We start from the raw sequence: 11,466 nt of genomic DNA, 5'->3' as shown, positions 1-11,466 counted from the left end.
GTGGAGTTCTTTCATTACTAGTAAGGTACATTTCATTAAAGCGTGTTTAAAAAAAGTTTTTTTTAAAATATGTTTTACAACACATCTTTGTCGTTTGAGAACTCACACCCACCGGTACAGGCCAGAAGACTCAGGCAAGCAGGCGGTCGGCCGTCTGACACTGGGATTTCCCAATCGGTCTTCTCTGCTGGCAGTTTAGATTGATAATTTAATTTTTACAAGAATTTTTATTTAATTTTGCCAACGTCATTTTTATTCCTGAAACTAAGTGATGCTAAACGTGTTGATTGTCAGGGCTCAGAAGCTAGACGTGGTAGATCCTTGCTAGTAGTATTTGGATGGGAGAGTGCCTGGGAATAGACCAGGTCTTGAAGACTTGAGTCACGAACAGATGGCGACACATCAACCGATCTACGTGGAGTGTTCACCTTCCATAAACAGGACATGCCTACAACAATGGAATTGGTCAACTATTATAATGTAAGGGCTCTTTTTTTAAAAGTCGTAAGGCTTAGTGAGGCTTTCCTGGATTGAAGGGCATTGCAATTAGTATTATAATCCTCAGTGTTGCATTGCAAGATACCATAGTGCTACAGGGGAGACTTAGAGCAGACAGAGTGTGCTTTTTTGCAGACATAAGACCCGATTAGGTTTCTAGGCTTTGTGTGATAAGCTAACAGACAGACCATATGCTTTATTGCCTCTTGGGGCAGCCTTGTTGGGATTGGTGAGACTGTTATCATTATGAGTTATGCAATAATGCCTGTGGATGTTACATGGCAATAAATAACGATGGTTGGCCTAGTCTATGGCAATGCCGCAGAATGCATGATTTCCAGACTCAGATCTCCGCCAATCGTATGAACTTTTAACAGCGAAACTCAACACATTCATCAAATACACTGTTGTATTTTTATATTCTTGTTTCTTTCGGTAAATTCACGTAGAAGGGAAACAATAAAGTAAATATTTTTAAATTATTTTATTGTTTCCCTTCTACGTGACTTTACTGAATGAACCAAGAATATGAATCCCTGCAGTCACGAAAGCTTTAAATCAAAGTTTGTTGTATTTTGGTTTAGCACATGTAGCTTGTACTTAAACATGCACTAATAATTAAATCAAAATTATACTGAATTGTATTTGCAAAAAGCGTTGACATTTTGACTGATGGGCCTTTCTCAAGGCCGATCATGGACGTGAATGCCAAATTGTCACGAGAGTCTCGCAAAAAAAAACAACCACACGGAGACAACCGTGCGAATCGGAGGTGCGGAGGAAGGACCGACACACGAAACACAACAATAAGAGAATTTATGCTGCACAGCATGGACTGTAATGCAGTGTCATTTCCTGCAATACTAGCCTTTTGCCCGTCCAAGGACGGGTGTATTACAGTAAATCTGAAACTTGTAAGTGAAAATCAGACCACGACGTGATATTCATGGCATTAACGTGCGCGCAGTTTGTAAGGGCGCGGTGACACAGACTTATTTTATTTAAAGGTTATAATCCCTTGTTCATCATGACGTCCTTTTACTTCTGTCTCAACAGCGTCACGGAGATCACGTGACGAGAGGGTTCTGCCTTTGTAGTGAGGGTTGTGAGTTGACGCCGAGGAGGGGGGAGGAGGCGCCTCGCCCCCCCCCATGTGGAGTGACGTCAGCCGCTAATTATTATGAATGGATGAGGGTGTCCATTTGGAGGACGTCACTTGCTCATGATTATTAATGAGGGTGGCTGTTCGATGTTGAGTATCATGATTATTAATGAGAAGGGGTGGGGGAGTGTCCATTTAGAGGACGTCACCTGCTCATGAATATTAATTAGGGGGGCTGGTCGACGTGGAGTGACGTCACGAGCGTTAAGGACTTTCCTTGGTGATTAGAATAGGTATGTGAGCAAATAACACAAAAGCAATCTACTATAAAAACAACTCTTGCAAAACTTTAAGAAAGCAATTATGCCTCTTGTGGCCAGGGGCCATTTGGGTTGTTATGCGTTTCGTGCCATTTCCCATCATCTGAGAGCAGTGGCTACAAGTAATTGAAGATGTAACAAAGGACGAACACTTAAATGTAAACAAAAACGTGACTTATCTTTTCTAAGTATCCATGCCTGAGAGTTGGTGCTCAGCAGCATACGGAGTTACGAGATTATACCCGCTAATCATAGTTAAGTCTAAATCAGCATTCATCTTCATGCAGAGTTACAACTGAAATTAATTAATTACTTAATCCATTAATTCTAGTCGATTAAAGTCGAACACTGCATTTGTGATGTCGGTGCTGCTACGGGTGTAAAGGTCAGCAACAATGGACTTGCAAGGCAGAGGAAGGGCTGCACGATTAATTGATTTAAAATCGATATCGCAATTTGAAACAATGCGATTAGCAAATCGCAAAGGCTGCGATTTTTAGCAATTTGAAAAGTCCGATTACTTTCTTATTGGAATTGTTTTAGTTTGTATTATGATTAGTATAACTGTATTTATTTAACTTAACAATTGTTCTATGTTTGATTGTTCTATTTCAATTATTTTTCAAATAAATACATGTTGGAAGCAATTCATATCTTTTAAGTTCTCATTCTTGCATTAGAATATATAGAGCAGTTCATATTTTGATGGTATCATGTGGTAATGTTCCATCCCATGTTTAAAATCTATTACACAGTGAATATTGAACTGCAGCTTGACTTATTTTTTTTTAATCGCAAATCAAATCGCAATATCTGTCAGAAAAATCTCAATCAGATATTTTCCCCAAATCGTTCAGCCCTAGCCAGAGGTCACAGGTTCGTTGGCACAGTGCCGCAGCAGCAGCAGTTAACACAATGGCAATGCTTCTGAATTCACTCGGCCCTCTGTCCAGCCAGCAGTCGAAGTTGGTTCAGCACGGCTGGCTGATTGGCAGGTCACGTGTGGTGGTGGCGGTGGTGGTTGTACAGCGTGGTTACTGCCACCTCTTCCAACAGCGTCTGGCGAGTGTGGAAGAAGAGGCTGGAATAGTGGAAGGCCCTTCAGCCAGAAATGGTGTGAACAAGTAATTGCAGAACTGTACTTTTACATATTTGGCTGCCAAGCACTATAAAATGTATATTTCAATGAGAACAATATTGATGCAGACTTTATTCCTTGCAAAAGATGTCTCTTTGGTGTTTGAACGTCTTAACGCAACTGTTGTATTGCAAGAAAGGGTAAAACCCATTATTATTTTTCATAATTTGATGTTTGCTAACACGGTCCCTTAGAGAACAGTATTGTACTATGTGCATTGCATAATACAATTACAGAATTCAATAATGCACGTTAAATATATATTTTAAATGCGCTCTTTGAAAAAGGTTAAACCCACCCTTATGCATTCAAAAGCAGCTTGAGCTCGCGTTGAGCAAAGAGAGAGGTGGGGGGGGATTGGAAGGGTTTGTGTGTGGAGCGCACCAGTGGAGCAGCGAGAGGGACAGACGCATTGATGGGTGACGCAGTGAGACTTGAGGGGAGGCGTGGGATTCATCAGGAAGGATGATGGGGTGAGCTGGGGCGCGAGATTAATGTAATTAGAGGAGGAGACGGAACGTGCGGGGCTGTGGTGTGTAAATTGGGTCAGCGTCAAGAGGGATTGTGTACCTCGAGATCATAATGGCGCGTTTACGTGCAGTGGCTACGCGCCGCCATTGATGCAATAATTAAATAAAAACATCGTAATGTCTTTGTTGCATCAATGAGTCTGGGTGTGATCACAAACTATGAAGTCAGGGTACATATACGAGACCCCCACTTTGTACTTCGGGGCTGCCAGCCGTCGTATCTTGTCGATGCCACCACTCTTTGTGTGTTTCTCCATCTTTCCCTGTGTTTCTCCATCTCTCCCTGTGTTTCTCCATCTCTCTCCCTGTGTTTCTCCATCTCTCTCCCTGTGTTTCTCCATCTCTCTCCCTGTGTTTCTCCGTCTCTCTCCCTGTGTTTCTCCGTCTCTCTCCGTGTGTTTCTCCGTCTCTCTCCCTGTGTTTCTCCGTCTCTCTCCCTGTGTTTCTCCGTCTCTCTCCCTGTGTTTCTCCGTCTCTCTCCCTGTGTTTCTCCGTCTCTCTCCCTGTGTTTCTCCGTCTCTCTCCCTGTGTTTCTCCGTCTCTCTCCCTGTGTTTCTCCGTCTCTCTCCCTGTGTTTCTCCGTCTCTCTCCCTGTGTTTCTCCGTCTCTCTCCCTGTGTTTCTCCGTCTCTCTCCCTGTGTTTCTCCGTCTCTCTCCCTGTGTTTCTCCGTCTCTCTCCCTGTGTTTCTCCGTCTCTCTCCCTGTGTTTCTCCGTCTCTCTCCCTGTGTTTCTCCGTCTCTCTCCCTGTGTTTCTCCGTCTCTCTCCCTGTGTTTCTCCGTCTCTCTCCCTGTGTTTCTCCGTCTCTCTCCCTGTGTTTCTCCGTCTCTCTCCCTGTGTTTCTCCGTCTCTCTCCCTGTGTTTCTCCGTCTCTCTCCCTGTGTTTCTCCGTCTCTCTCCCTGTGTTTCTCCGTCTCTCTCCCTGTGTTTCTCCGTCTCTCTCCCTGTGTTTCTCCGTCTCTCTCCCTGTGTTTCTCCGTCTCTCTCCCTGTGTTGGTGTTTGTTTGTCTCTTCGCCCTCTCGACACAGAGCACGCTTCGCACGAGAATGCCGCCTGCCCAAATCTCCATCCGAGTTGCCTTTGCACACCCCTGGTAGCTGTGCTGCTTAGGGCAACAAAGACCCCCCCCCCCGTATAGCCTTAACAGACTGTAGGGGCAAGTGCTGTTAGCGAGTAGCACCTATGAAGGCCGGAACGGTACACGAGGAGGTGGGTGACCAGCACCACACCCGACCGCCTTTGTCTCCCTAGTGGCGATATTTACATACCGCACAGGTACTCATTTGAGGCTGAGTTGACCTAGGAGAGGCCCAGGACCGGTTTAGATATTCGTCACTGTTGTTGGCCGTGAGCGGGAATCGAAGCCGGGCCGCCAGGTTCATAGCGCAGCGCGCTAACCACTACACGACCGCTTCCCCAAGGCATGCTGCTTCGGGCAGGCATGCGCACACACACACGCACAATGAACATCGCCACAGGGAAGGCAAGGGCTGAGGTCGGCCTTCATCCAACAGTGGGTTGACCTTAGCCGAAGAGAATATATTTGTTTAATTGCCACACATTTGTTGTTGATATACTCGTAATGCAGGTCCCGCTCATGTCGTTGACCTGGGTCAGCCTCGCAAATAAGATGAATACCCTCGCCTCTTGAGTGCCTATCTGATTATTAAACAAAATAAACTTGAGCAGCGCAGAACATCCTGGAAGTTGGCGCCCTATTGTTCCCAGCCGTAGAGCACCTTCCCTACTGGACACACATGGGACGAAAGAGCTTTATAGCTCATCGGATTCCTCCAGTATAAATACATATCCTGTACCGGGCGCCGTTCTGTAGCTTTGGCCTGGCCACATGGGCGATGCTATCGTCTCTCGCCCTCTTGTGTCTTCACTCCGCTCACAGCTGCTCACACGGAGTCTTAGTCAGGCTTTAATTTAACTTTATTTACAGCAGAAAACAGCAGCCCCAACGGGACAACTTTTTCTCTCTGGTTCTTTCGGTAAAGTCACGTAGGTAGAAAAAATAATAAAAGAGAACACGACGTTTCGGTCGCAACACAAGCGTCCGTCTTCAGGTGAGAAACTCCGACAGCCCCGACTGACAAAACTCCTCCCCACCCCTCCCCCCCTCCAGTTCCTATATGAAGCCACAACAGCAGTTACATTTATCACCTGAAGACGGACGCTTTGTGTTGCGATCGAAACGCCGTGTTCTCTTTTATTATTTTTTTCTTCTACCTACGTGACTTTACCGAAAGAACCAGAGAGCATGGATTCCTGCAGTCACGAAAGCTTCAAATCAGGACAACTCTTCCCAATGTTCACTTGATGCCACCTGGACCTCTCGCCACGCTCTTTGTTGGTGCCAGCGGTGGTCCAGCGGTCAGCGCTACGCTTCGCTACGAACCCGGCAACCCGAGTGCGATTACCGCTCACGGCCAATGCCAGTGACGATTATCTGAACCGCCCCTGGGCCTCTCCTAGGTCGACTCAGCCTCAAATAAGTACACGGTGCGATGTGTAAACATCGCCACGAGGAAGACAAAAGCGGCCGGGGCGTGGTGCTGGCCACTCTCCCCCTCGTGTGCTGTGCCGGCATTCATAGGTGCTCGCGAACAGCACTTGTCCCAACAGTCTGTTACAGGCTACACGGGGGATCTTTGTGTTTATCTTGCAGCACCGGCGTAGATTACAGAACCCACAAGAGACGAAGCGAGATCGCAAACTAGACTCCAACACAACTTCACTGAGGTGTCTATTATACAGTGTGGTCACAATGCGGCGGCTTCAGAAGCCCTTCCTCATCCAGCAGTGGACTGACCATGGATAATTATGATGTAATAATATTATTTCACAGCCCTTTTTGTCAATTAACTGCTGAATGACCATACTTCACCACGCTGGTTGGTGAAGGGATGGGCCTATTAATGGTTCAAATGTCACTTGCCATTGGTTGGGAATCAAACACAGATTGTGGGATTCGTAGCACAGCACGCAGACCACCACCGTCAACCCTCCTTCACCCCCGTACCCTACTTTATGTCTCGGGGTGGTTTATGTAGAATTATTCTTAAGATGTTTCTCCTAATTCACTGCGTCCTATAAGCATTTTCTTTTAATAAAGAGGACATTCATATCTATACTCTTTGGTTCTATTCGGTAAAGTCACGTAGGTAAAAAATAAAACAACAAAAATCAAGACGTTTCGGCCACAACACAAGCGGCCTTCATCAGGTGAAGGGAGCAGACTGCCTCGAGGACAGCGTTGATGAAGGCCGCTTGTGTTGTGGCCGAAACGTCGTGAGAATTTTATTGTTATTTTATTTTATCAATTTATTATTTTATTCTCATTCTACGTGACTTTACCGAAAGAACCAAAGAAGATGAATCCTTGCAGTCACGAAAGCTTTAAATCAAAATTTAGCCACGCTAAGACTGCGACCTTTAAGCTGTGTGCGAGGAAACAAGGTGCCATGACAAAGGGTGGGATTTTTTTTTATTTTAAAGTGTTCAGACTTAGTATGGCTTTCAATGAATAAACAGAGGCATTACTTCATCATGATTTGTACTTTTAGTCAATATCCATCCAGACGACACCTCTGCATTCCTATGTCAGCAATGTTGACTTTTGGTTACCATAGTTGAAATGCTGCGGACAAAGTAATTTAAGCTGTTGGTTTACCATTAAATCAAAAGTTAGGTTTTGAGTAAAGTTCGTGGTTGACAAAAAAAAACATTGATTCGTTGAAAGACGTTAATTGAAAATCGTGCAATACTTTAACAAAAAAACTGCACCGCATAGTCACCATGGGCTGCCCAAAAAAACCCCCCCATCATATTACATTTGGTGTTTATTTACATTTTGGATACATTTGAGCGCTGGGAATTAAATAATAATGGTTTTCAATGCAACGTACCTTTCTCGGTTGCAGCGAAACATTGGAGCGCCTTGCATTGTTGATAAAATGGGTCACGTGACCAATAGAATATCATGAGTAGTTCTATGTCACCGTTCCGTTCCGTGTTCTCTAATGTGGGGTACTGCTCTGGGAGAGTTCTGAAAGGACACCGCCTTGTGATTCGCTGCAGATAGCACAACCAAAATAAAATTATATTCTTTTGTTCTTTCGGTAAAGTCACGTAGATAGAAATATAATAAAAAATAAAGTGAATAAAAATAAAACAAAAGAACCACGACGTTTCCATCACAACACAAGCGGTCGTCATCAGGAAAAGGGGGGTTAGCCTCTAAAGGCAAACTGTTTATGAAGGTTTAGAGATAGGCGTAGCCCAAGTGTGTCAGCAGCATGGGCGGGACAGCGAATGTTAATGTGGGAGAGAGCAACTAAGCCGGCAGTGGGTCTCCATCAAAAGGGCCCCCAGGCAATCATTGCACCTCACTCCCCACACCCACACTGCTGACGGTGGAGGTTGACAATAAAACACAAATCAAGTCATGACCCAAAGTGAGTGATGATATCTTTCCAATGATTGCTGAGTTTATAACCATCCTCTCGGTTGAAATTGTCTGACAACCGCTTGTGTTGCGGTCGAAACATCTTGGTTTTTGTTTTTATTTTAACAATTTGTATCCGCTTTATTTTTTTTTTTCTATCTACGTGACTTTACCGAAAGAACCAAAGAATATGAATTCCTGCAGTCACGGAAGTTTTAAATCGAAATAAAATAGTGGAAAACATTAAATTACATAAAAAGCAATGTGACAGACACAAATACGTTTGACACACTGCACGTGTTCATTAAATAAAGCGGGGGGGGGGGGGGGACGGAGTTGTAGAATAACAATGTGGAATGAGGAGAAGTATAAGTGTCTATACCCAGGGGTAGATCCAGAGTGGAGCTATAGGATGGTCAGGCAGTGAGATGTGACACGGCATAGTAAGTTGGAGATGGCTTAGCTTGAGTCTGGTGTAAGCTGTAATGCTTCTCTTGGTCGGCACAGCAGCGAATGCACAGCCCGCGAAAAATGCAGCTATCTGCATCACGTTGCATGTGCAACGCTGAACATATAATAACTGCACAACGGGCGCGGCTGATGCCAGTGAAGAAGTGATGTCTGAACGGATCTTGGGCCCCACGTTCACCGGTCTGCATTGACCAGCGATCCAGCAGTGGATTGAATGACAACGAAATCATGTAACCTGTAAGACGCGTTGCCGAATAGCAGTGATTCAGGGGTGGGGGGGTGGGTCACAATTCGATGTGAGAAACGTCGTGTTTGTTTTACATTGTGGCGCGCCTCTCTTGGCTGCAGGGGTCACGTGAACTAATTACACGCAAGGGTATATGAATATATCATCATCATTAGACCTCCTTTGCCAGTACCAAATTGTAATAATAGGGTTTTCCCCTTTTTTCTGGCAACAAAACTGAAACTTTTTTTTACGAGGATTCATGTCTGCATTAACCACAATACCTGCAGTCAAAATGCAAACAAAAAACATACATCTTCTTTGGTTCTTTCGGTAAAGTCACGTAGAATGAGAATAAAATAATAAATTGATAAAATAAAATAACACAATAATGTTCTCACGACGTTTCGGCCACAACACAAGCGGCCTTCATCAGGTGAAGGGGACGAGACTGTCTGGAGGACAGCGCTGGAGTGCTGTCCTGTGTTGTGGCCGAAACGTCGTGAGAATATTATTGTGTTATTTTATTTTATCAATTTATTATTTTATTCTCATTCTACGTGACTTTACCGAAAGAACCAAAGAAGATGAATCCTTGCAGTCACGAAAGCTTTAAATCGAAAAAACATACTATGATAATGTATAGCATTGTCCTTGAAACTGATTGGTCCACACCAAGGGACGCATTTTGGCGTCATCTGGTCGAGCACCAATTGGGTCGAGGCTCAAAAGAAAGCCGTCCCTTGGTGTGGACCAATCAGTTTCAAGGACAATGCATATATTATCATAGTATGTTTTTGTTTGCATTTTGACTGCAGGTATTGTGGTTAATGCAGACATGAATCCTCGTAAAAAGGTTTCAGTTTTGTTGCCAGAAAAAAGGGGAAAACCCCTATTATTACATTTTGGTATATGAATAATAAATCATCGATCTGAACGTGCACACAATTTGATGCGTGTACGGTCAGAGCATGAATCCAGTTTATATGTTAAAACATATTTGCCACTATACGGCTGCAGTTCTTTGCCTAAATGAGCTCTATTGACACGGCTTGGTGTCGCACTATAGCTGCCTGCATGCTGCCAAGCACGAGGAAGCATCGGCACGTCGCCTCGGTAAAGAAAATATACGGAGCAGTCTCGATTTAAAAAAAACGCATCCCACTCACCATGGCATTTCCAGAAGCGCCTCTGGAAATGCCGCTTGGCGTGCATCGAAAACCCAAACATGGACCCTGCTGCAGTAAATATAACAACGTGGCAGCTTGGTCGTGATAATGCATTGGCCTCGGGGCGTACTGTTCCTTTTCAGCAATTCCTATTATCCTCGGCGAGATAGGGGTGCTCCATAATTCTTCCTCTTAGCCACATTTCGCACATAATAAAAAAAAACCCTTTAAATATTGACCATAATTGAAGCGTCCGTGTTTTCTGTGCATTCCACACACGCACGCAAGCAGCACTGCTCCCGCGCTGTTATTATTATTATTTTAAAGTCAGCATCTTTGGCCCGTTAATAGTCAGCACGATGGTGAGGGATTGGCAATACTACTACTAATAATAATGTGAATTTCATATAGCGTCGTTCATGTAATTGCATCCCACAACGCTGCACGTCAATTAGCCAGACCCCTGCACAGATGATGCAAAAACAAAACCCCACTGCTTAGTAATAGCGTAGCAAATCAGTGCTCGGATACTTTTTTTTTAAATGACACTTTACAGAAAGGTTTGCATGTTGATTCTGAGTGCCACGCCATTATTTTGTCTCATCAAGTTCAATGAAACAAACGGGGAACTGGTTCAGAAATGATACAATAAATAGTAGTCCTTTGTGATTCCACTGTTAAGTGAATGATTCCCCACACCATATAGAACCATTGGGTTTGACCATACTTCACCACGCTGACCAGTGCGGGTTAGTGAAGGGGAGAATGGGGGCAAGACTGGCCCAGCTGTTACTCGTCACTGACATTAGCCACGGATGCAATGCGAACTTATGTTGCTGTCTGCACAGCAGAGTGCGCTATTCACTGCACCACCCACGGCTCCACACACATTTTAATCTGCGGACTCATGAATGTTTGAAAGTGGAGCCGGGGTTATAAAAATACGTGCTTTTCTACAACGTCTCAATGCCACCACGTCTCGCGATGTAGAGAAACAGCGGGCTAATGTGTTGTGTATGTGCCTATTAAATCAAAACGCTGAGCTTACTTGCACCAGTACCTAACTTCTTTTGGAAATGTGTTCTCTTCCACTGTTGCATTAGCTCTTTTTTTCCAAAATCGTTTATGTCAGCCACCGTTTTTGAAAGGGCCCGAGCAATGAACCACAAAAAACCCACCAAATATAATGTTTAGTTCATTAATCCACTTAACTGACTAAACAGCCTTGTTATAAATCAGAATGTTTAAACATGGAGATTGCTTTAATGCGTTCACATGATGTTTTGGTTGACCAGCATAATTTAATTGGCCTTTAATGTTGCTTAAATCAAAATAGCATCCCGCTATTCACAACTATTATCAGAGTACTGTGTCTGTGCTGCTTGATGTCTACATGTATGTGTATGCAGTCTACATTTGCGCATGTAAGTCACGTCATTTTTTAATGGTAACAAAAAATATACAGACGTGGCTAAAGCTGGAGAAGAATCTGACTACAGCAGGCCTGGCACATGCATAGGTAAAAGTACAGCCCTGCAATCGCCTTAACAGATGACTGG

This window comes from Petromyzon marinus, chromosome 26 (genome assembly GCF_048934315.1).
Source record: "Petromyzon marinus isolate PM22_M1 ecotype Great Lakes invasive population chromosome 26, UKy_Petmar_22M1.pri1.0, whole genome shotgun sequence".
Classification (NCBI taxonomy): Eukaryota; Metazoa; Chordata; class Hyperoartia; order Petromyzontiformes; family Petromyzontidae; genus Petromyzon; species Petromyzon marinus.
This window is presented reverse-complemented; position numbering follows the sequence as displayed.